At 42.1% G+C, this 26,782-nt stretch overlaps 1 long non-coding RNA gene across 1 annotated transcript in view; it reads left to right on the top strand.

Annotated features, from left to right (window-relative positions):
• LOC118705046 overlaps positions 1 to 23,760 on the top strand; it is a 28,663-nt gene extending 4,903 nt beyond the window's left edge. The window contains exons 2-3 of the long non-coding RNA XR_004983587.1: positions 23,412 to 23,417; positions 23,731 to 23,760. This is a non-coding gene — a long non-coding RNA (uncharacterized LOC118705046). The remainder of the gene's footprint in view (positions 1 to 23,411; positions 23,418 to 23,730) is intronic.
• The last annotated feature ends 3,022 nt before the right edge of the window (positions 23,761 to 26,782 follow it).

The raw sequence follows: 26,782 nt of genomic DNA, 5'->3' as shown, positions 1-26,782 counted from the left end.
TCAAAATGATGACAGCCAGTATCCCCATGTTTTTAAATTAAGAAAACCGATTTGTAGACAGGTTGCTCAGAGCCAATCAAAGGAAGCCTCCCTTTTTGTTAACTGGATAATTAATGACATTTTTAAAACTAGCTCTGATCCAAGCACCTTTTATGCTCATGGGCAGATTGATTATCCATGAAGTTCTGTTACCTTCATTATCTGTTTGGTGGAGAAGGAAGGCCTTGGGAAGGGACAAAAGGATTAGCTTTGTTTACTCCCCACTCGACCCTTTCACATGCAGCCTCCTTTGTGAGCTGGCTGTGGTTTGAGTCTTATGGAGAAGGGATGAATCTTGGTAAAAATCTTTAATAGAATTAAATATCTATTCCAGGCATCAAAAATAGAATTTTGATTATGTCCTTGCATCCATGGTGTCTTAGGGGAAATGGAAAAATCAAACTCTGCCCACTTGCCTCTATTTAGCTGCCAAGTTTCTTTTCTGTCTCCCCACCCCCACCTCCATCGCTTTCATATTTCTCTGACTGAAAAATAAAACCATGGGCTGGTTATCGCTACAGTATCATTTATTTGTGTTCTTCAAACAGCCTGCAACACAGCCAGAAGATAATGGACACCTCATTTATTCAAGCTCTGAATGGTCATATTTAATTCCCTGTGACAGCTGTCTTCCCCACATTAGCATTGCAAATAAGTTCGGTTTTGTAATGGTCTTCTATTGAACATGATTCAATTATGTGTGGGCTGTATCGAGGCAGGATACGGTTCTAGTATCTATAGCAATATTTCTGCAAGCTGCTGCTCTTTACGCTGCTCACATTTAAGCTGGCTGTTTACCACAATGCTTTCCTTGAACTATACTGAACTAACCAGACTTTCAAACAAAATAAAGAGGAATAAATATAATTTGAAAAAGCGGTTACTGGGCATATAGATATTACATGCCTCCTCCCCTTTACATCTGTAATCAACCTGGAAACACTTTGGAAAAATTGACAATTGTGCCACTTTAAAAATCCAGACAGTAAAATCATTATGGCCAATTAAATTATTAGGCAATGCTAGACACACTGGGTTTTGCATATCACTAACACACCACTAGGCACCAGGCAATAAGTCTAAATTCAGAGCCATTTTCACATAATGGAGGTGAAAAAAACCTATGAGTGGGAGAAAAGCAGCTTCTCCGTGAACAGAAGGAAGAGTCCAAAGTGCTGTTGTTAGCATGGAGTGCAAGGCATCCCTCTCTCTTCAAAAATGTGCAGCTTACTAACTGGCGCCTGCCTCCAGAGGCTCCTCTGTAGATGTAGCCACCACGAGGGTTTCCATGCAGTTCCCCAGCTTTGGCAGCGTGGGACCAGTGTGTTATGGGAGGTCAGAAAAAGCAGCTGGTGACGGGGGCTTCCTACACAGATTCCCCAACATGTCATCCCAGATCCTATGTCTCAGTAACCGTGGGGCCACCTGGGCTGACTGCCCCATGTGACTCATGGTTTCCCAAGGGACAAAAAGCTCCCTAGACAGTGTTTTACATCTTGGTGTTAGAAAGAACCCCAGGTGCCTAACTGGTTTGGCTCAGTGAATGGAGCGTCGGCCTGCAGACTGAAAGGTCCCAGGTTCAATTTCGGTAAAGGGCATGTACCTTGGTTGCAGGCACATCCCCCATAGGAGGTGCACAGGAGGCAGCTGATTGATATTTCTCACACATTGATGTTTCTAACTATCTTTCTCCCTTCCTCTCTGTAAAAAATCAATAAAATATATATATTTAAAAAAAAAAAAAAAAGAAAGAAAAAACTCCAAGTGGAGTGACTTGCATAGATAGGACTCCTGGCCTTCCTAAGAGCAAGGAGGTGCGAGGAGCCTGCTGGCTGGTAGGAAGTGAAAGCTTGGAGAGACAACCAAGATGGCGGCATAGGGCAGACACCCGAATGCAGCCTACCACAACAAGTTTGAATTTAGAACTGAAAAATGGGGGAAACATCACCCTGAAGCGCTGGACGGCTGGCTGAAGAGAGGCTCTACCATCTGGGAAGGAGAGAGAAGGCGCGCTGAACCTCAGGAACTGTGAAGGTACGGAAAACTGTGCGTGCAAAAAGGTGGCTGCCAGACTTCGCTACTGGCTTGCTTGTGGAGCATGGAGAGGGTGGGCCGAGTTAGCTACCGGCTTACTCCCTGTGCGCGAAGAGGGCGGACAGCTAATGCGCGGCTGGCTTTCTTGTTCGGGAGGAAAACAAAACCACCCTATTGCGCTGACAGACGGCCCCAGACAGGGAGAGGCCAGTCTGTCAGGCAGTGGGCAGAGATCTCTCGGAGGTGTGTGAAGCCAGCGGCCATTACTGCGGGACTCAGAAACCAGGCCCTCATAGGGAGGGGCTGAATAAAGCTTGTCTGCACACACCTCCCCCCCCCAGACTACGCCCCATCCAAGCAGAGCATAGAGGCCCTTCCAGTGGCTAGCTTCCTCGTTCGCTGCCAATAGGACTCTCCTAGGGAGGGGCAGACAGGAATCTAAAGCTTGTCTGCGCCTATACCAAAGAGGTGTGCACGCCTACAACCAATTGTGCGGGATTCAACAAAGCTTGTCTGTGCCACCCCAAGACTCTGCCCATCCAAGCAGAATATAGAAACCCTCCTAGCTGAGACACTTCTGATCCTCATAGCCAATTGGCTTGGAGATCAACGCCTCCCAGTGATACCAACAACAAGCAAGGCTTAACAACAAGACTGCCCACCCATCAAAGGGCTACACCAAGACTGTCCACCTCAGGTAACTGGGAGGCTGACTCACTGAACCATATAGGACACCTTAGCACACAAAGCCACCCTACCAACTCAGGGAAACTGTGAAAATGCCAAGACAGGAATTAGATCACAAACAAAAGAAATGGAGGAAAAGAAGAGACTGGATATAGAGTTCAAAACCACACTTATAAGGTTTTTTAAGAATTTCCTAGAAAAGGTCGATAAGACCTATGAGGAGATGAAAAGAGATCAACAAGAACTAATAAGGGATCAACAAGAACTAATAAGGGATCAACAAGAACTAATAAGGGATCAACAAGAAATAAAGAATACATTGTCTGAAATAAAAAATATTATACAGAGTCCTAAAAACAAAATGGAAGATCGCAAGAATCAAGTCAAAGATTTGGAACATAAAGAGCCAGAAGATACTCCTCCACAGAAGCAAGAAGTCAAGAGAATCCAGAAAGTTGAAGATGACTTAAGAAACCTCTGGGATAACTTCAAGCTAACCAACATCAGAATTATGGGGGTCCCAGAAGATGAGAGAGAGCAAGATATGGAAAACATACTGAAAGGAATAGTGACAGAAAACTTCCCCCACATGGGGAAAGAATTAGACTTACAAGTCCAGGAAGCGCACAGAACTCCAAACAAAAGGAATCCAAAGAAGACCACACCAAGACACATCATAATTAAAATTTCAAGAGCAAAAGACAAAGAGAGAATATTAAAAGAAGCAAGAGCAAAGCAGGTAGTTACCTATAAAGGAGCACCCATACGATTGTCAGCTGATTTCTCAACAGAAACCATGCAGGCCAGACGAGAATGGCAAGAAATATTCAAGTTAATGAATAGCAAGAACCTACAGCCAAAAATAATCTACCCAGCAAAACTATCACTCAGAATCGAAGGCCAGATAAAGAACTTCACTAATAAAAAAAAGCTAAAGGAGTTCATCACAGCCAAACCAGAATTATATGAATTGCTGAAGGGGGTTCTTTTAGAAGAGAAAGTAAATAAAGATAAAAACTATGAACAACAAATATGTAACTATCAACACGTGAATTTAAAAACCAAGGGAATTTAAAAAAAATCTGATGAACAATATTAACTGGTGAATATAATAGAATCAGAGGTATAGAAGGGGAGTGGACTGACGATTCTTGGGGAAAGCGGGAGAGGGGGGCATAGGAAGAGACTGAACATAAACTTTGCACCTATGGATGAGGACAATGGGGGGTGGGGAAAGGGCAGAGGGTGGGGTGGGAACCTGGTGGAGGGGGAAAAATGAGAAACTTTTGTAATAATATGAACAATAAAGATTTATTTTAAAAAAAGAAAGAAAAAAAAATAGAAAGCTTGGTCGTCTTGGCTCAGTCCTCTCCCTTCTCTGGCTCTGTCTGTCTGCAGGGAGGGTGAGTTCTGGTCTGGTGCCCCGCTCATGTGTGAGAGCCTCGAGGGGTGGAGCTTCAGGGTCAACCTGATATTTGGGAGGTTACGTTCAACTCAGGAAAGGGTTAATCAGCATGCTTGACTCCACCAAGTCATGTCTTCCAATGCAGCTTTTCTCAGTAAGAAGGTTGGCCTTCTGATCCCCATTGTCTGAATCCTGGGTTTGTCAGTTGGTTGAGAGCTTGGAAAAGAGGAGCTGGTTATCCATTGGGCCCCACCCCGGACCCTGCCCCTGCCCCGAATCCTTCCCCTGCTGTTTGACATTAACTTAATGTGCATACCAGGAGATCTTATTCAACCGCATATTCTGACTTCTAAGGGCTGGGATGAGGCCTGAGATTTTACATCTCTAACAAGTGCCCAGGCAATGCCAATGCTGCTGGCTCATGGTCCACACTTAGTGTGGCAAGAATTTTAAATGTGGTCTCCAGACAGGCCCACAGTAAGAAGGGGGAAAAGGTATTCTACACACACACACACACACACACACACACACACACACAGCTTTCTCCTTTTAACACAGGGATCTTCATATTTTAGTGTGGGTTAGAATCATCTGAAAAGGTTTTAAAACACCTTTATTGGGACTCACTTCAAAAATGTTAGCTCAATAGGTCTGGAGTGCAGCCGAAGGATCTGCATTCCTAAGGAGCACTTTATTATTTAATACTATAGGCCTGGTGCATGGTGGGGTCCCTTGGCCTGGCCTGCGGAGATCAGGCAGAAACTGGCTTTTTGACATCTGGATAGCAAGAGGGTGCAGGCCAGGCAGAAGAACTCTACCAGTGCACAAATCTGTGCACCAGGCCTCTAGTATGCATATACGTAATATCTTTGGTTAATCTCTTCCTGCCTTCCTCCTTCCCCCCTCCCCTCTGAAATTCATCAGTCTGTTCCATGTTTCCATGCCTGTGGTTTCCACTCCTGCATCAAGCGTCTGCCCCCTGGTGATTAGTGTGCATCATATCTACCAGTCGGACGATCAGATGATCAGATGGTTGCTTAGGCTTTTATATATATATAGATGTATTTTAAGAGGTTATTTTCATGTAGATGGTTCTAGAATCATACTAAGGGTTCTTGTCTGTAATGACTCTTTGCCATCTTGCTTTTGTATGACCCATGACAGCTGTCACAGACTGTCATGCTCTCTGGCTTGAAATTATTCTTGACAATGGCCTCTTCTGTAGTGACCATATCTGGAGTCTTTTAATAGGGTTGGCCCACTACAAGTAAAAACAGGGGCCTTGGCAGGGTGGCTCAGTTGGTTGGAGCATCATTCAGTATACCAAAAGGTTCAATTCTGGGTCAGGACACATACCAAGGTTTTGGGTTTGATCCCTAGTCAGGGTGTGTATGGGAGGCAGCCAATGATGTTTCTCTCACATTCATATTTCCCTTCCTTTTCTTTCTTTCTTTCTTTCTTTCTTTCTTTCTTTCTTTCTTTCTTTCTTTCTTTCTTTTCTTTCTTTTTCTCCTCCTTTCTCTCTATATAAAAACAAATAAAAACATATCCTTGGGTGAGGATTAAAAATAAATGAATACATACACAAACAAACACAGGGTCTTGCCCATATGGCCTCGGAGTCCCCTCAGTCCTTGGAAAACCAGAACTGTGGGGCACCCTGTTTATTAGTTACAGCACTAAAAAGGAAAGAATTTGGGCTCCTCTTAATTCAGTGAGATAAACCAACTGAACATTAAATGCAATAGTAAGTAACAAAAATGAGATTTAGGCAAAAATAAGATTTATTGGAAGGACTTTTTGTATCTCACTAAGTCACATGGAAGACCAGAAGACCAAGATCAAAAAATGGAGGCCAGGCCAAAACCGGTTTGGCTCAGTGGTAGAGCATTGGTCTGCGGACTGAAAGGTCCCAGGTTCAATTCTGGTCAGGGGCATGTACTTTGGTTGCGGGCACATCCCCGGTAGGGGATGTGCAAGAGGCAGCTGGTCGGTATTTCTCTCTCATCAACGTTTCTAGCTCTCTATCTCTCTACCTTCTTCTCTGTAAAAAATCAATAAAAATATATTTAAAAAAAAAAAATATATATATATATATATATATATATATATATATATTAAAAAAAGAAGAAGAAAGAAAGAAAGAAGAAGAAGGAAGGAAAGGAAGGAAGGAAGGAAGAAGGAAGGAAAGGAAGGAAGGAAGGAAGGAAGAAGGAGGAAGGAAGGAAGAAGGCAGGACGAAGAAGGAAGGAAGAAGAAAAAAGAAAGAAAAAAAAAGAAAACAAAAAAATACACGAAAGACCATACACGAAGCCCGAGAAGAAAGCCATAGCACACAGACCAGAACGCAAGAACATGGCGGCCAGCCCCCAGAACCCACTTGCTACCCAGCTCATACCCCAACTCCCCAGTGACAACTACCAAGCAGTCAGTGCCCAGCTTGTAGCACCCTCAGTTCTGCTGTCCCTGCTGCTTCTGTGGAGTGTCTGTCCCTGTTCATGTTGACAAACAGGAATCTGTTCTCTGTTCTCTCCCAATTCAAAGTCCAGGGTGCATACCTCTGATTAGCCAAGCCCCGCTCACATATCTACATCACAGCTGCATGGAAAGCTGTTCCCTGTCATTTTCAACTTTAAGGAAACTCCCATAACACTGGAAAGGGATTCAGATACTGGAAGCCAAAAACCAAAAACCAAAATGGTATAACAGTACACTTTGCCCTTTTATTAGAAAGTTAATCCTGCCGAAACTGGTTTGGCTCAGCGGTAGAGCGTCGGTCTGCGGACTGAAAGGTCCCAGGTTCGATTCCGGTCAAGGGCATGTACATTGGTTGCGGGCACATACCTTGTAGGGGGTGTGCAGGAGGCAGCTGGTCGATGATTCTCTCTCATAGACATTTCTACCTCTCTATCCCTCTCTCTTCCTCTCTGTAAAAAGTCAATAAAATATATTTTTTTAAAAAAAGAAAGTTAATCCTATATAATAAAGGGTAATATGCAAATTAACCCTAATGGCTGAATGATGCACTATAATGTGCACTGACCACCAGACGCAGACGCTCAACACACGAGCTGCCCCCTGGTGGTCAGTGCGCTCCCACAGGGGGAGCGCTGCTCAGACACAAGCTGGGCTGGTGGTTGCAAGTGGAGCAGTGGTGGCTGCAGCCTCTCTGGCAGTGCTAAGAATGTCCAACTGAGGGCTTAGGCCTGCTCCTCGTGGGAAGCTCCTCAGACATCTCCCGAGGGCCCCTAGACTGCAAGAGGGCGCAGGTCAGGCTGAGGGACCCCCCCCCCCCCCACCGTCAGTGCATGAATTTTCATGCACCAGGCCTCTAGTCATAATGAAAAGAGTAGCCTCATTTACAAATATTGCCTTTAAAAGTACACCCTAGAAATAAGATGTCAATATTGCCCTATAGCTATAGAATCTAGAAAGTGTAAGATATTAGCAACTTTAACCTTACAGTACAGAAAAGTAGTTTTCATAATAACATAAATACGCATAGAAAAATACAATTGATTATGTACAGAAGTATATAACTGAACTCCTCTCAGAAAAAATCACCTTCTTTAAGCCTTTGAATTAGACACTACTGAGAGAGTTCTCGTGATATTTTGCCCAAACTGATATTTATACTCTCCAAAGGCATTAAACTAAACTGCAACCATAAGGCTGCCTTTTCTTTCCTACCTGCTAGGGCAGCTCATTAGGAAGGCGAAAATGCTGGTATCTTAAAAGGACAGGTTTTATTTTAACACAAAAAAACTTACAGAGATGAAAGCGTCATAAAGCAAAAAGCAGGTAAGGATATGAGTGCGAAGGCATAATGACAGAGCACAGGCCAGTACGGGAGCACAGCCACTGAAATGTCACAAGCCTGCTGTTCGCGGCTTAGGGTAGGGGAGAGAACTTACCCTAAATCACCACGTCAGTCATAATAAGTGTAAGAGCTTTTTTTCTGATGCTCATGGGCTTGGAGGATCCTTTGAAAAGCGCCTCTCTAGTCTATCCTGACTCCTCACTTTTCCTTTTGTTGACTTTCTGCAGCTGTTGTTCTTGCGCACATGAAGGAAATTATTCCAGTTGGTGCCTCCGGACATCTGCTGATCAGTCTTCTCTAACTTGTGCAATTTCCTAGAGCTGTGCTACAATCCTTAGGCGAATTTTCTACTTCCCTTTTTCTCCTTTTTGTGGCTGGGCTCTCGGGATTCGAATCACACTCTCTTTGGTTGTCCCGGTGACAATGTACCCCGTACTTTCACCTCAGAGTCCCCCCGCGTGCCAGGGGGACGTCACCCCGGTGCCTGGAGTGATGCACAAACCAGTCTTCCCTTCCTGGCCAGGAGAAGGTGGCCTGTTCCAGGATCCATCCGAAGCATCGCCGCCGCGCGCAGCTCTCTGGGATGCCAGGTCCTCCCATCGGGCTGAAGGCCACCCCTCCGGCGCCTCTCCTCTTCACTGCATTGAGCTGCTGGACGATTTAGAGACTGACCACGAGCATCATTTCTTCGCTTGTCACTTACGAAAGGCATTCCTCTGCTCATTGCATTGGCAAATAGAAAACACAATGGCATCATGGGAATCTGTCGAGTAAAAGTGCAGAAGCCTTCACAGAGCAAGTTCTAGAAGTGTGGGATGTATGGGTAACCTACTCACCCTGTAATCCAAACGCATTTTGATTGAACGTGTCCTCCTCACCCCCCATTCCACTCCAGTTTGCCCTTCCCCCAGCTCGCTGTAGCAACCTTGGCATCTTTTCCTCATCTCCCATCCCTCTCGCTTCTTTACGCTCCGCCAAGCTGCCTGCACTCCGGAAACAGCACGCTCTCTGGCTTGAAATGATCCTTGACTGACGCCTTCTTCTGCAGTGGCCGCGCCTGGAGTCTTTTCCAGACTCACCTCCAGCCTCTGCACTCCGGTGACTTCACACCCCTCCTCCTCGTCCTCTGTCCTCCCTGCAGTCCCTCTCCGCAGAGGAGAGGTGAGCAGCGGAGCTCAACCTCCTCTTCCCACACAATAGCACACGGGGAGCCGTCTTAGCAACCAGGCCTGGCGTGAGTACAGTCTCACTTCAGAGCCTTCCCCTGAGGGCAGAGGAGTCACTGTGCCATGCCTGCGAGTCTCCGGAGACCGTCAAACCACTTCAGAATACTCCACATCCATCTTACCGGCACTTCGCAGGATGCTGGCTCCACTTCAGCAAAGTGCCCTGCGCTGAAAGGCGGAGTTTCCATTGGTAACTTGTGCAGCTAATGAGAGTGCTGGACACACTAGCACCAAGGAAATTAGCCAGAACTCAGTTCTGCCCATTAAACTGCCTTGGGCTAGCTGGCTCACCACGAGCTCCCCGGGGCCTACTTTAAATCGGAGGCGTGCCTTCAGAAATCAGACAATATTGGCTTCTAGGCTGTAATAAAGTGGGTTTTTTGCTATAATAATCTGCTATAGGCAGGAATCTCTCCAGCACTTGGCATTCCTTCCATGACAATTTAACATACCCCAAAACATGCCCATTTGTCATGGGTGCCAGACGAGCCAGAGACACACAGGGGCAAACTGTGTTGCATGTTCTTTTCTTCCTTGGGCATTCTCCATTCCTGTTTCCTAAACCACCGTCGCATTAGAAACCTGTTAATGCAGTAAGTGGAATTTGTTTTGACTTACTAGTAAATTAAGTACATGTTCTACAGGTTAACACATTATTTTGTGTTCATTGCTTGGAAATTCCCTTGCTTTTGGTCATTTTCCCTGATTATGTAAATTTTATCCATCCTCAAATACACAGTGCAAAGAGTTGTAACAATTGGGAGCAAAGTGATTGTACAACACTACTTCTTTATTTTTAGGGAAGAAATAGGGCTCAGGCTTCCAACTTCGCATCATCATATGCTCCCTGGAAAAATACTGTGACACCTCTCAGCACTTCAGCTTCATCAGGAGTCCATAGCCCACATTCTCATCTGAGAAGCATCATGTTCTTTATTCCTAAAACCTAATCCCATCTGGCCACACATGGGAAGTATCTCCATTCAGGGAAACAGTAAATGCAAGAAAGAGCCAATAAAAAATGAAATTAAATTTCAGCACATCTTCCAATTATTTTTTTACATCTACATACATCAAATGCATCTCTGTGTATTTGTATGTTCATGCATTACTTTTTGTTTCATAAGTTTGGGAATCATACCACATATAACTTGCTTTTTTCATTTAGTAATATCTATGGACACTTTTTCCATGAATGCTTATTTTAAAAAAATTAAATTTGTTTTCATAGCAAAGCAAATGCATTACTAGCTAGAATAATATAGAAAAACCTCAAGCAATAAATTATTCCATTAAGTAAGTTTTAATTTGCTTCTTTCTGTTTGGTAATTAGATAATTTATATTTTCTGTTAACAAGAAACAGCATTCAAAATAAGGTAATTCTCCCAGTTATTTAGTTCTTGGGGTTAAGAAAAATGCCAAGAATTTATATAAAATTATTTAATGTATTCATGTCATTAAATATTGTCCAAAAAATTATGTAACTAAACATCTAGTAATTCATGCATTGTATTATATTACTTTTAGGTTTCTACAAATCTTTCTTTACATGAAACTTGTGAAAGCTTTAACTAATGCTTCTAAAATCATCCCCTGCCTATATACAATTAAATATAAAAATTACTCAAAATGATCACCTGTAGCAAGTACACAGCAGAACCCTTTCCCGTGTGATTGGAAGTCAGAAGTTACAGAGAGCTTGAGCACTGTGCGTCCTTGTTCGCTCTTTTTCCCCCAACTGGAAACACAATTCATCACTGGAAGAGAGAACCCAACTCCATTCAAATGTGGATTAAAAAAATCCATTGTTCTATAAAAGAAATCCTTTTCTTAAAACAGCTGCCAAAGAGAAGCTACCAGCTGGCTTCATGGTTGGCCAGCAAAGCCAACTAACATGGAAATGTTTATAAAGTGGCAACATCCCTGAGTCCAAGCATCCTGGATCAGAGTCTGCAGAACACATGACAAGCAACTTGCATCCCTGGGGAAAGTCCCTGTCTTTCCAGGCTGTCTGGCACATAAGACACAGGATTTCTGGCAGCCAACTTTGGTTAGGGCACCTTACAAACGAATTTTCCGCACGTGATTCTGAACAGAAACTTGAATGAGGGGGCTGAAGCAGCTGTTCTATTGTACGTGGGCTCAGTCTCAAAGCACCCAGGTGAACACATGGTCTCAAGCCCCAGGTCCAGGGTGCAGCTTCTGCAGATAGACACACACACACACACACACACACACACACACACACACACAAAAGAAAGAAAGAAGGAAAGAAGAAGAAGAAGAGAAGAAAGAAAGAAAGGAAGAAAGAAAGGAAGGAAGGAAGAAGAAAAGGAAGGAAAGGAAGAGGAAGGAAAGAAAGAAAGAAAGAAAGAAAGAAAGAAAGAAAGAAAGAAAGAAAGAAAGGAAGAAAGAATAAAATTTTAGTGCTTCCAATGATACATGGTAGTTCAGACATTGAAGCCATTGTCCAGACTTTACTCTAAGGAAATTCTCGGTCAAATTGTATCTAACAGGAGATTCCTCACCAGAACCGTGACTTCCTGCCAGGCCAGGGTGGCTCTCCAATTTGTCCCCAGGAACAAAGCAGAATACTTACAACAGGAGAGAGTTTCAAATTGGACACAGACCTACCCCACATGGGTTCACCATCTTCCCCATCCTAATTCACACACTCAACAGGCCCCTCAGCACAAGGCCTTGCCTCCTGCTTGCAGAGAAGGCATGAGCTCCTTCAAGCCTAGTCACACACACACACGCGTCATAAATTGACCACTTCCTCACACATCTGTCCCTCCGTACCTCCTATCTCAGAGAAGTAGGCACCCCTCTCCCTACAAGCCATGCTTTTATTCTGCCCCTTGCCTCCTTCAAGATCTCATTGATCATCTCTTTAACTTCAGTTACTTTCATTTCACTGGCCCCTGACCCACAGCCCACAGATATGTTTGGGCTCCTAACTCCTAGACTGTAATTTCTAGCTACCAGTTGGTTTCCTTTTCTTTACTGCCAAGCTTCTTGAATGAGGACCCTATATTAACCCTCTATTCTTAACCTTGCTCAGACCTCCCTTTATTAAGATCTCTCTACTCCAACCATCCAAGTTGAATCTTGTTTTCTGTGAGGGTCCTGATGAGATGCTTTCTAAATCTGTTTTCTTATCCTTAAAATCAAGATAACAGTAATGCATTCCTTAGGATAAAGGCTAAGCCATTCATAAAATTTGCTACTTGCTGTGTAGGCCTCAAATTATGGTGGCTTATTCCTCTCTCACATCAGGAAAGCCATGCTCCGTGTGATCCCTTAGAGAATCAGGGTTTTCCTGTTGTTGGTACATCAGATTTTAATGTGTATGTGAATCAGCGGGGGATCTTGCTAAAAAATGACATTTCTGGTTCAGGAAACTGGAATAGGGCCTGAGTTTCTGCCTTTCTAACAAGCTCCCGTGTCTGTGTGATGGAAGGGAGGTCACAATCACCTCTGTGTTCCAGCTCTCAGGAAGGGAAAGAGGACTTGTGGAAGAGCACATGCCCAGTTGCTTAAGACACAGACTCAGAAGCGGCCCCCATCTGCTCACATTCCACTGGCAATCACTAAAGCTGGATGCAAACAAGCATGGGGGCCTAGGCATTATTTTTCTTAATTATGGTATTTTCTAAGTTGAGACTGAGAACAGAAAGCAGATATTTTGAGTATGGTGCCCTCTACGAAACCAAGACAATTATTAGAATGTAGGTGAACATTCCACTTACCCTGGAGTTAAATGCATAGGATGGTGAGGTCTCATTTCGATTGGAGCGAAAAGCAGCTGGTTGAGAAGCAAAGTTGTGAGGGTGCTGGCTTGAGTCTCTGTAGTATGACACTAGGAGGGTAATATGTCTTTAACAGAAATGCAGAATGATAATCCAGGGCACTCAAGGTTCAGAAATAGCTGTAGGAGTGCCTTGCCTTTGCTGGGTGTATTTTGGCTCTGATGGAGGTCCTTCCATTCCTGGTAACACAGAGCACTGTTCCAGATGCAGGACCCCTGCAAGATTTGGTCTCATGTTGTCTGAGTGAAGGGCAACCAGGCTATGACAAGTTTTATCTGTACTAAAGCCCTGGAACAAGACCTGAGTTTAGCTAAAACCGGTTTGGATAGAGCACGGGCTTGCGAACAGAAAGGTCCCAGGTTTGATTCCGGTCAAGGGCACGTACCTTGGTTTTGGGCACATCCCCACTAGGGGTTATGCAGGAGGCTGCTGATTGATGTTTATAACTCTCTATTCCTCTCGGCAAAAAAAATCAATAATTTTTTTTAAAAGAAAAAGAAAAGGACCTTCTGAGTTTAATTTCAAGTTTTGCTACTTGCTGTGTGACCTTAGGCAAATTACTTAATTTCTCTGTGTTTCAGTTTCTTCATTTTTAAGATGAGGAATAATATAGCACTTACCCCATAGGGTATTTTAAAGATTAAGTGAGGTGATGCATTCAAAGAGTTTATACAGCATCTGATACATAGTAAGTCTTTCTTTAAATGTTATGGTAGTAGATATATACATGTATGTTATGGTAATATGGCATATATAGTATATAGAGAGCACGAGTAAAAGAGAGAGAGCTCAGCACTGTTGTTTCCTTAAAATTCTGACTATACCAGACCCAGCCAAATTCTTTATTCCTCTCACCCTACTTCTTAAGTAAGTCATTCTGGTTGATCCTCACCCAGATTGGAAGAACAAGGCAGCTCAGGTTCTATGAATGATCCTGGCAACTTCCCACACCCTAGTATGATGGATGTGGAAGAAATACATCTCAAAGTACATTTAGGCATAAGGTCATAAGGGCAACTTCTCATGAACTGCTCTCATATTTAACCCAATAAGTTTAAAGCAGTCTGATCATCCCTTAAAACATTAAGAGCTCACAAACATGCATAAGAGTTCATGATGAGTTTATATCATATTACTGTCCCCTTGCCTGTGCTTGCCCTCACTGAAAATCTTTCATGAAATTGGGTTAAAATATCAAGGGCAATCTTGAAAGAAAAAAGAAAGAAAGAAAGAATTACCAAAGGATTCAAATAAACATATAAAGTAGAGCTTGGTAGGTTCTAATCCTATTCTCTTTAGTGGCTAAAAAGAATAACAGGAAAATATAATTGCCCATGCTCAGAAGCAATGAAGAGTAGAGGAATGACTGTCTATGGGAGTACCCCAGTTCCTTTTTTAGCTTCTGATAAAACCAGTTCTTTATTCCTTTACAGCTACTTTCTTAAACCAGTATCATTCTCACAAGCACACCACCCAAAACTGGTGTCAATCAAATCAATTGGAAGTACCCCACAGAAAGCCCTATGTGGTGGCTAGAGCAAATGTCCAGTCACTGAGGAACTTTTTCCATTAGAATGGGAGCCCCAAAAGAGGATTGAATTGGATCATTCCATCCAATCACTTCATTTTACAGATTATTTCCTTCATTCAGACAATAAAAATTTCTAAGTTCCTATGTACTAGAGAGGTGAGAAATGAAGTCTGTAGAATCTAAAGTCACACAATGAGTTTCAAACACTGATCCAGGGCAACAAGTTTTCTGACCCCTGGCCAAGGCATTCTCCACCAAATTCTGCTTCTTCTAGGGTCCCCCTACCTCTTAGAACATGAGCTAATATCTGCCACAGCTTTTATCTTCAGGCAGGCAAATTTCTATGAAGAAAAACCCACAGCAAATTTACAAAGAAGGTCCTTTTTCCTAGGGGTCCCATAGACACCTAACAGGCCAACAGAAGCAAGATCATATTTGTTGAGCACTGCCTAGGTGTCACGGCCTATTCTTTACACCTACATGCCCCATTTAGTTCCCACAACTACCCTCTCAGGTAGGTTTTATTTATTTATTTATTTATTTTTAATATATTTCATTGATTTTTAACAGAGAGAAAGGGAGAGAGATAGAGAGCTAGAAACGTCGATGAGAGAGAAACATTGACTAGCTGCTTCTTGCACACCCCCTACCGGGGATGTGTCCGCAACCAAGGTACATGCCCTTGACCGGAATCGAACCTGGGACCCTTCAGTCCGCAGATCGACGCTCTACCACTGAGCCAAACCGGCTTCGGCTCTCAGGTAGGTTTTCTTGTAATCCACATGTTACAGATGTGGAAACAGAAGTTGGGAAGGGAAGGGAAGGGAAGGGAAGGGAAGGGAAGGGAAGGGAAGGGAAGGGAAGGGAAGGGAAGGGAAAGAAAGGGAAGGGAAGGGAATCCTTTTGCTGGCCCCTCCCCCTATCAATGCCTGTCCTAGATCTTCTGGGGTTTCATCCCCATCCAATCCTATTCTTTTCCCAGGCCAGACACCTCCCCTTTATGGTCACCATCTTGGCTCCTACTACACATGCCTCAAAGCAGAAGGACCTTCTCCTGCACCAAGATGGCTTCTACTGGGCATGTGCCTATCCCCCTACCCCATACCTCCCTACCCTGCTTGGTAATTCCAGCTAAAGATTTGGTAATTCCAGCTAATGACTGGTTGTCCCCGGGGCTAGATTGGAGAGCTGATCTTCCCAATATAAAGTCCCCTTAGGAAGAGAATGTGGCTTTCCCCTGCTGGTGTCTGAAGCTATAACTTCCAGATTTAATCAGGCTCAGCTCCCTTCTTTTTTGTCAACTCCTGGCTGCCTGTGCTAACAGAAGGAAGCAAGGGAAAGAAAGAGAAAACTTGTCCAGGATCTCATAGCTAGTAAGTGGTAGTGTGAAATTCAGCTTTTCCCAACAACAAACACAGAACTCAAAACTGTGTTCCACAGCTCCACTGCCCAGTACTGTCATAAAATAAACAACTAATGTGCTCCTGTTTCTAAGGTCATGATTTCTCAGATTACACAAGAACTTTTACATATAAAAGTCACATAGAACTATTAAATACTATGAAATTCTGATACTGTCAGATGGGGTGGCTTATCCTTATGTTTGGGACACCCTAGGCTCTGTCCACTAAGTCATTTTTTTAGGTTTTGCAAAATAGTGAACAAAAGCAACAATATTTTTTTTTACATATGAGCATTTATTTTTTTTTATTTCTTTATTGATTAGGTTATTACATATGTGTCCTTATCCCCCCATTACCCCCTTAATGGCCCCCCCACTCACCCCTCTCCTGGTGTCTGTGTCCATTGGTTAGGCTTATATGCATGCATACAAGTCCTTTGGTTGATCTCTCCCCCTTACCTCCAACCTTCTCTACCTTCACTCTGAGGTTTGACGATCTGATCGATGCTTCTCTGTCTCTGGATCTGTTTTTGTTCATCAGTTTATGTTATTCATTATATTCCATAAATGAGTGAGATTATGTGATATTTATCTTTCTCTGACTGGATTATTTCACTTAGCATAATGCTCTCAGCTCCATCTATGCTATTGCAAATGGTAACCAAGTTCCTTCTATTTTACAGCAGCGTAGTATTCCATTGTATAGATGTACCACTGTTTTTTAATCCTGCTGATGGGCACTTAGGCTATTTCCAAATCTTAGCTATGGTGAATTGTGCTGCTGTGAACACAGGGGTGCATATATCCTTTCTGATTGATGTTTCTAGTTTCTTGGGATATATTCCCTGAAGTGGGATCACTGGGTCAAATGGGAGTTCCATTTTTAGTTTTTTGAGGAAACTTCATACTGTTCACAGTGGCTGCACCAGCCTGCATTCCCACCAGCAGTGCATGAGAGTTCCTTTTTCTCCTCATCAGCACTTGTCGTTTGTTGATTTGTTGATGATAGCCATTCTGACAAGTGTGAGATGGTACCTCATTGTCATCTTGATTTGCATCTCTCAGATGATTAGTGACTTTGAGCATGTTTTCATATGTCTCTTGGCCTTCCTTCTGTCTTCTTTAAAAATATATATAATATTTAGGTCTGTTGCCAATTTTTTATTGGGTTGTTTATGTTCCTTTTGTTAGGTTGTATGAGTTCCCTGTAAATGTTGGAGATTAAACGCTTATCAGTGATAACATTGGCAAATATGTTCTCCCATGCAGGGGCTTTCTTGTTGTTTTGTTGATGGTTTCTTTTGCTGTGCAGAAGCTTTTTATTTTGATGTAGTCCCATTTGTTTATTTTCTCTTTAGTTTCCATTGCCCCAGGAGCAGTATCAGTGAAGAAATTGCTTCAGTAGATGTCTGAAATTTTGCTGCCTGGGGATTCCTCTAGTATTTTTATGGTATTCTGTCTTATGTTTAAGTCCTTTATCCATATTAAGTTTATTTTTGTGTATGGTGTAAATTGGTGGTCTAGTTTTATTTTTTTGCATGTATCTGTCCAATTTTCCCAACACCATTTATTGAAGAGACTGTCTTGACTCTATTGTATGTTCATGCCTCCTTTGTCAAATATTTATTGAGCATAATGTTTTGGGTTGATTTCTGGGTTTTGTATTCTACTCCATTGATCTATAGGCAGTTTTGAGAACAGTGGCTTTGTAATACAGCTTGATATCTGGTATTGAGAACTCACCTACTTTGTTCTTCTTTTTCAGGATTGCTGCAGCTATTCGGGGTCTCTTTTTATTCCAGATGAATTTTTGGAAAGTTTGTTCTAAGTCTGTGAAATATGCCGTTGGTATTTTAATGGTGAGTGTATTGAATCTATAGATTGCTTTGGGAGCTATGGACATTTTGATAATGTTGAAGCAACAATATTTTAAATCAAACAAGATCCATTAGTACATTATGCCTATATTTTTATGTAAATGGTAACAGGTTTCTGCTAATTCTCAAGGCCACTTTATACACCTGTTTCTTTATAAAGTAGAGAAACCATGTTTGAAGCCTATCAAGAATAGCAGCATAATAACGAACCCACTTCCAGGGGATTTCCCATGTATCTGTAATGTTTCACTAATTAAGTCTCAAAATCATTTAAGACTGGCTTCTTTGTGTATACCCATAGCACAGTCTTCAAAAAATCTGTTTCACCCTAACCAGTTTGGCTCAGTGGCTAGAGTGCCGGCCTGCAGACAAAGGGTCCCAGGTTTGATTCCAGTCAAGGGCACGCACCTCGGTTGCAGGCTCCTCCCCAGCACAGGCCTGGTCAAGGCTCATGCAGGAGGCAACCAATCTATGTTTCCCTCTCACATCAGTTTCTCTCTGTCTTTTCCTCTCACTTCCACTCTCTCTTAAAAAGCAATGGAAAAAATATCCTCAGGTGAGGATTAACAATAAATAAAAAAATAAACAAACAAACCCATTTCCATGAGTCATGCACCAACAACTGGGCACATGAATTAGAATTGTTAGGTCCATAATTATATGACATACAGTTTTCTCTCTGTGAAAAAGATGAGTTGTTCAGACATGCAGCTTATAGAAGCCTCTCTAATAAAAGAGTAATATGCAAATTAACTGTACATCCACTACACCCACAAGCCACGAGCACCAGCCAATCAGGAGTGAGTATGCAAATTAACCCAACCAACATGGCTGTGGCCACAGAGAGAGAAGGAGGCTTGAGTTTCCCTGGCAAAGGAGGAAGCCAAACTTCCCACACACCGTGGCTATCCTTGGCCTCCACTCAAGGCTACAAAGTTTCAATTATAGAAGATAAATAAATCCCAGATACCAGGGCCTCTGCTTAGGTTGCTTGGGGGCATAGGCAGGCCTACAAACCACCACAGGCCCCTTACCCAGGCTGCCTCGTGTCGCAAGGAAACACCCTTCAGGGCAAACCAGCCGGCCCCCACCAGGTCTCTATCTTATCTAATAAAAGAGTAATATGCAAATTGACCATCACTCCAACACACAAGATGGCTGCCCCCATATGGACAAAAGATGGCCAATAGGGGAGGGCAGTTGGGAGGGACCAGGCCTGCAAGGGAGGGCAGTTGGGGGCAATCAAGCTTGCAGGTTAGGGATGAACAGGCTGGCAGAGGAGGGAAGTTGGGGGCAACCGGGCCTGCAGGGAAAGAAAGTTGGGGTAGACCCAAGCCTGTAGGGGAGAGCAGTTGGGAGGGACCAGGCCTGCAGGGGAGGGCAGTTAGGGGTGACTAGGCCTGCAGGGGAGGGTAGTTAGGGGCAAACAGGCTGGCAGGGGAGCAGTTAGACATCAATCAGGCTGGCATGGGAGTGGTTAGGGGGTGATCAGGCTGGCAGGCAGAAGTGGTTATGGGAAATCAGAAGGAAGGCAGGTGAGCAGTTGGGAGCCAGCAATCATGGATTGTGAGCCAGATTGGAGAGGGAGCAGGCTTGGCTGAGGGACACACACACACACACACACACACACCTGTGCACAAACTTCATGCACTGGACCTCTAGTATATACATATATTTCCCCTCCCCTTGGACTGTATCAAATAATACACATACTATATGACTTCTTAAATCAGAGAGCCCCAAGAAAGCAAGCTTCTTGGCAATGTGCTAGAATGTTAAAACAGAAGACTTTTTCATTTTCAGTAATTTTTTTAAAAGCACAATTAAAACATTCATTAAAGACACTGTACAGCTATATTTTTGCTTTCTCAGATCTAGATATAACCTCAAACAAATCTCATTACCAAATAAACTCAAATAAATTAAAGCTTATCACCTCTATGACATTTTACCAACTATAATTATTCTATTCCCATCAAAGATGCATCAAGTCCTTTTAAGATTCAGGCTGAACCATGTCTTACTATAGTAAACCCTGTATAAGCCCAGCTTCATATCCATTCATTTAATTAAAGGGTCTATTCTGCAATCAAAGCAATCGTGTGACTTAGCATAAGCAAAAAAGAGATGAAAACATAATCTGGGCTTGACCACCACCAAGAATCATGGAGTGCCCAAGCTCATGGCTTCTGTAAAAAAAAAAAAAAAATTAAAAAAATTTTAAAAAATGTTCATTTAAATTCCACCTTCCAAACTACAATGATAAAGTGACTTTTGAGTGAGCCTCTTATCACCCAACAGCGAGGTTCTGCAGCAAAATTCCTAACCTGCTGGGTGAAAAATATACAGGATGTTTAAAAAAAACATGTATACACTCTTTAAATAATTATTAATTCCAATGTGTTAAATATGAAAAGAGAGAAACACCAATTGAGCCATCCGCTGTTAAAGTGTGTGTGCATTTTTGAGGACGCCCTGGATATATTGAAAAACAAAATTGACATAAGAAGTCAGATCTGTAAAAATTAAAGTGCTGATAATTGAATATGGGCTAAAAGTTCCCTGACATAAAAACAGGTTGGAGAATTTCCAAGGATTCCTCAGAGACTGGAGAGAGGCATTCAAACCACCCTCCTTCGTCTTGCACTCGAGCTCGTTGCTGCCTCAAGTTGTGCACTGACATTCTACCGTCCTTGCATCCCACTTACTGGTTGGTCAATGGGTCTCTTCCTCACAAACTGACCATATGCTCCAGGAGGACAAGGGTTGTATTTGTCTCATTCTTTCAGACTTCTGGCACCATGCTTGGCATACGGTTTGCACTCAAAAACCTTTGCTGGATCCATGAATTAACTACTTCATACAATGGTTCACACATAGCAATGCTGAAAAACTAACCTCAAAATACAGCCTTCTAGCCCTAATTTCCAGTTCTCAAATGAATTGAGTTCTCCTAATTAAGTCATAAAATACAAACCCAACTCACATGATAAATAAGTATTACAGGATTCTTCTCTCTTCTATTTCCATTTTAGATGGTTTTCATGGAACCTGTGTTTTTAAGAACACTATGAATGTGTTTGGTGCATAAAGGGTTTGTGTTTTTGTTTTTTTTTCTTAGTGAAATAGAAGAGGCTTAGTAACTATGGTTTTAAATTCTAAATTATATATTCATACATGAATATGAGTCTTTTTTTCTTTTTTAAAAAATATATTTTATTGATTTTACACAGAGAGGAATTGAGAGGGACAGAGAGTTAGAAACGCCGATGAGAGAGAAACATCGACCAGCTGCCTCTTGCACACCCCCCACTGGGGATGTGCCCGCAACCAAGGTACATGCCCTTCACCGGAATCGAACCCGGGACCTTTCAGTCTGCAGGCTGACGCTCTATCCACTGAGTCAAACCGGTTTAGGCTGAATATGAGTCTTAAAGGCATATGACAATAACATACAATTAAAACTACCCAAATCACATATACCTCAAAAGAACTAATTAAAACGCAATATTTTATTAACACTAATATATTTAACAAATTTCCATTATAATATTTTGCAATAATCTGCTTTCAAATCTAATTACTTTTCTTCTCATCAGACAATAATAAGTCCTTTCTAAAGTGAAAATCTAAGCAAGTAAATCTCATGCTTAAACTACTTTGTATGCTCGGTAATTGAACTTACATGTTAGGCCTTGCTCTGACCTTTACTTACCTCCCCAGTTATATGCCTCACCACTGCTCCATTCATTCTGTACCCACCAGACTGAACTACATTTATTTCTACAAAAGTTGCCATGATCGCTCTCTCTCTCTCCTCTGAGCTTTCACATGTGCTGGCCTCTGCCCTTGACCTTCTTCTACCTCCTTTCTCTCTTTGCCTTGTTAATTCTTATTCATCTTTCAGATCTTCACTGAGGCATCACTTCCTCCGAAAAGCTTTTTCTGAGTACTGCCACCACCCACAGCAGGAATTTAGGAGACTCTTCTGTGCCTCTCATTGTACATAGATCATACCTCTGTGCTGTCATATTCTCACCAAAGTAATGCTTCTGACCTATGTGAATCTGTATGTATTCCTAGATAGTAGCTGCTCAGTAAGTGTTACTGAATTAATGCACGATAAAGATGAAGGCATGCCTGATAAGATGTGGGATAGATGATAGGGCTGTCCTTTCCCTCTACAAGTTTGTATATTTTAGTCTTAGTTATGTGAATGAATAAGAAAAGAATCTTGCATTATGGCTTCTCTCAGATAGCAAGCAGTTCCTATGAAATTAAGGCCCAAATTAATATTCTCCATTTAAAGAGCTTTAATAGTCCATTAGGCAACTAGAAAGACTTGCTTTAGCCTCGCTCTAACAGTGGCACTATATTGCTTTTACAAGCTCATTTTTTAAAAGTTTCCATTGCTTATGGAAGAATTATGGATATGTTATCATATGCAGATCTATCACATAATTAAATGAAACTATGTAAAGGGAGTATTTAAATTTCACGTTCCCTTAAATGTATAGTTTCAGTGGGGTTTTTTAAATCCCTGCACAAGACAATCAACAACTGTTTAATAATGACGCTGGCGATCACAATGATAGCTGGACAACATCATGAAAGAAAACCAATTCTGAAAGATGTTGTTGACATTTGTGACCCCACGGAAATTATTTCAATCTGTGGGCAATTTGTTTTCGGTCTTTGTGTACAGCCCAGAAAATTCAGTCGGCTTGCTATCACACACCTATCTGGCATCCACTCTCTTTTCTCAGCTCATCAAAACACAAACTAATCTAAACAAAATCACTACGCTGACATTTTCTTCAAATACCATAATAATTGCTAAATTGGACTCGCCAGAGACAAAAGGAAATTTTATTTTCTGTTGATCACATACATCTTTTTATACATGAAAAGCCACACTGTCATTCTCCACCAGGCTGCTTCTGCCAACAACTGTGACTGATTGGGATTCACATAAAGCCCCCAGCCTCAGAGGAGCATGACTAGGGTCAAATTAGGTGGGCTGGGAGCAAAACAAAGAGCTCCAGAAAAAGGAATCATCTCAAACTCAGCATTTTGACAGAGCCTTTTTCATGCCAGCATGCATGCTGCCTCATTAAATGATGTATAAAGGTCAGAGGTTAATCAACTTCAATTGGCATGCATGTTGAGTAGTTTTTAGTCATCATTTTATATTTCCAAATGAGAAGAGGCAAGAAACACTTCATGTTAGTGGAGCATTTTCAAATGATGATTTTTAACTCTTCAGAGACAGAATTTCTCATTTACCTTTGGGTTTGTCGTTTTTTTCTCCTTAAAACCACTGGAAGACATTCAGGACAAAAATATCAAGGTCATGCTGGGAACCAAGATAAACAGTAATTAATATAAATGCAAAAAGTCCAGCCTTTGATATTCACAGGGTGAATATCTGCATTTTATTACCTACTGCTGATGACTCAATGGCCTAAAGCCAACCCCCCCCCCCCCCAACCTGATAACCTTACTGTTTACCAAACATCACCTTTGGCCAAAACCGGTGTGGCTCAGTGGTAGAGCTTTGGCCTGCGGACTGAAAAGTCCCAGGTTCAATTCCAGTCAAGGGCATGTACATTGGTTGCGAGCACATCCCCAGTAGCAGGTGTGCAAGAGACAGCTGATCGATGATTCTCTCTCATCGATGTTTCTAACTCTCTATCCCTCTCCCTCTCTGTGAAAAATCAATAAAATATATATTTTTTAAATCACCTTTGATATGTCTGTTTGCAATCCTGAAAGGCAATTGTGTATTCTATTAAATAAAAGTAGATGAGAATGGAGACCCAGTGGAACTTGGTCCCTTGTACCAAATTCCCACATAATTTCCAAATTTATTTTTCTTGTCTTATGTATTAACTAGAGACCCGGTGCATGAAATTTGTGCATGGGAGGAGGGGGGTCCGGGGGAGGGGGGGTTCAGCCTAGCCTGCACCCTCTCCAATCTGGGACCCCTCAAAGGATGTCTGACTGGGATGGGGTCTAAACAGGCAGTGAGACATCCCTCTCACAACCCAGGACTGCTGGCTCCCAACTGCTCGCCTGCCTGCCTTCCTCATTGCCCCTAACTGCTTCTGCCTGCCAGCCTGATCACCCCCTAACCACTCCCCTGCCAGCCTGATTGATGTCTAACTATTCCCCTGCCAGCCTGTTTGCCCCCAACTTCCCTCCTCTGCCAGCCAGGTCCCCCCTAACTACCCTCCCCTGCTGGGTTGATTGCCTCCAACTGCCCTCCCTTTCAGACCTTGTTCCTCTCAATTGGCCTCCCTTGCAGCCTGGTGCCTCCCAACTGCCCTCCCCTGCTGTCCATCTTGTGGTGATCATCTTGTGTCCACATGGGGGCAGGATCTTTGACCACATGGGGCAGCCATCTTGTGTGTTGAAGTGATGGTCAATCTGCATATTACTCTTTTAGTAGAGTAAAAACCCCCAGGCTTGGTGCATAAGTGGGGTTTGCCCTGAAGGGTGTCTCGGATCAGGGTGGGGTTCCCTTGGGGCATGGGGTGGCCTGGGCAAGGGGCCTGTGGTGGTTTGCAGGTCAGCCATGCCCCCTGGTGACCCAAGCAGAGGCCCTGGTATCTGGAATTTATTTACCTTCTACAATTGAAACTTTGTAGCATAGAGCGGAGCCAAGCCTTCTGCTTGCTCCTTGGCTGCATCCTTTTCTGTTTGAATTTGTTTACCTTCTACAATTGAAACTTTGTATTCTTGAGTGGAGGCCTAGGCCAGCCAGAGTGGGGGAAGCTTGGGCTTCCTCTATTGCCAAGGAAACCCAAGCCTCTCAACTGCTCTCTGTGGCTGCAGCCATCTTGGTTGGGGTTAATTTGCATACTCGCTCTGATTGGCTGGTGGCATGGCTGGTGGGTGTAGCAGAGTGATGGTTAATTTGCATATTACTCTTTTATTACGTAGGGTTTGCACATCAGCACTTTCTCCAAGTCTTTGAACCTGAAGCCATGTGAGCCATGGCTTCAGTCACCCTATTTTGACAGTTTTATTGAGGCATAATTAAACATTAAATGAACTGCACATATTTAAAGTATACAACTTGATAAGTTTTTAAACAAATATATACACAGGTAAAACCACCACCCACAAACATAGCCATCATTTCAAATGCTTTCTCCTGCCCCATTATAATCCCTCCTTACTTCTGCCACACCTTGGACTCAGGAAACCACTAAGCTACTTGCTATCTCTACAGATCAGTTACTCTGATAATATGTACTAATATTAGTGAGTCAATTAGAAGATAGCTATTGTAATAAACTAAAGTGTCATCTTAAAACAGATATAAGTCATCAGCAAATGAAAGAGTAAATTTAAAGAGTAGATTTGAAACTTTCGCTAAGTAGTTTGTATAAGGCCAAGCCTAAAGCCAAGAATAACTAAAAAATCTCAACAAGCTACCAAGAAAAACAAACCAAGGTCATTTTCTAAGGCAGTGTTTCCCAACTTTCTCTCATGATGAGAATCACCTGGTGGAGTTGTTAAAACACAGATTCCCGGATCCCAACTAAGAAGTGCTAAACTAGAATTTTTGGGAACATATAGGTAAAATTGCATACCTAACTTAGTGCTCTGTATATAAAATCTGTCTTAGAGCACTAGTTAAGTATACAATTTTACCTATATGTTCCCAAAAATTCTAGTTTAGCACTTCTTAGTTGGGATCCGGGAATCTGTGTTTTAACAACTCCACCAGGTGATTCTCATCATGAGAGAAGGTTGGGGAACACTGTTCTAAGGTATCGAAGAGCAACCAAAGATGCCAGAACTTGAGGGCTAATCCTTGAAAGAAGGAAAATGCATTGGAGTGACCATGACATCATCTATCCCCTTTTCCTTCAAGACATTTACTAATTTCTAAAACATTCAGACATAAGAGGTCAAGTAGAAAATAGTGGCTCAGAAATAGAAAGATAAGTATTGGAATTTAGGATAGCCAGGATAGGGTTAGAAAGGTTATAATTGGAATTTATAACAACCAGGAATTAGAAGAACCAGGATCGAGGAAAAAAGGAAATCACAGAGAAGTGAGCTAGAAATTCTTGGTCATTTTTCCCCTTGAGTAATTTGATAATTCCTAAATCACAAACGGTGAGAAGCCAAGAAAGTAAGTTAGGAGGCTAAATCTAAGCCAGGCTCATTGGCTGTCTTTGGTGTTGGAAAGATTAAAACTGAAGTTCAAGGTCCACCAAGGAAGAGATTTGATAAATATCTCAGGCTTTCAGTTCGGTAAGTGAACTGAAAGAAAAAGGCTTTATATTTTCAGTAAAGCAAAAGAGAAACAGATTAACTCTCACAAAGACTTAAATGCAACCTTGACTCATCCACCTCCCTGATTGGATTAAGGTGACTTTATATACCATTAAAAAAAATAAAAAGAATAACTTTATCTGGAATAGGATAGCATCATTCAGAACCTTTATAATTTTTTTATTATTTAAAGCATACATTCAATTTTTCTAAAAAAATTACTAAGCATGCCAGAAAATGGAAATAAATGACCAAACCCCAAGAAGGAAAAACAAAAACAGAAAATAAACAGCAAACCAAAAAGTGATCCAGATATTGGAGCTATCAGAAGTATACTTTAAAACAATTTTGATTGATATTTTAATACACTATATGATAAGATAGAGATCTTCATCAGACAAATTAATCTGTAAGATACAATAGCTGAAAAATAAAAACTCAATAAACAGTTAAAGGCATATTAGATGCAAAAGAAGAGGAAATTAGAAAACTGAAAGATAAGTCAATAGAAAATATCAAGACTAGAATATGAAGAAAAAATTGAAAAAGGGCACAAAAGATAAGTAGAACATGGTAAAAGAGCTAATGTCTATATAAGTGGAATTTCAGAAAAGAGGTAAAAAAAAAAAATGATGTAAAAGCTAGATGAGAATTTT

Source organism: Pipistrellus kuhlii, unplaced genomic scaffold (genome assembly GCF_014108245.1).
Source record: "Pipistrellus kuhlii isolate mPipKuh1 unplaced genomic scaffold, mPipKuh1.p scaffold_m20_p_1, whole genome shotgun sequence".
NCBI lineage: Eukaryota > Metazoa > Chordata > Mammalia > Chiroptera > Vespertilionidae > Pipistrellus > Pipistrellus kuhlii.
The sequence above is the reverse complement of the archived record's forward strand: the minus strand, read 5'-3'. Positions and strand labels throughout refer to the sequence as shown.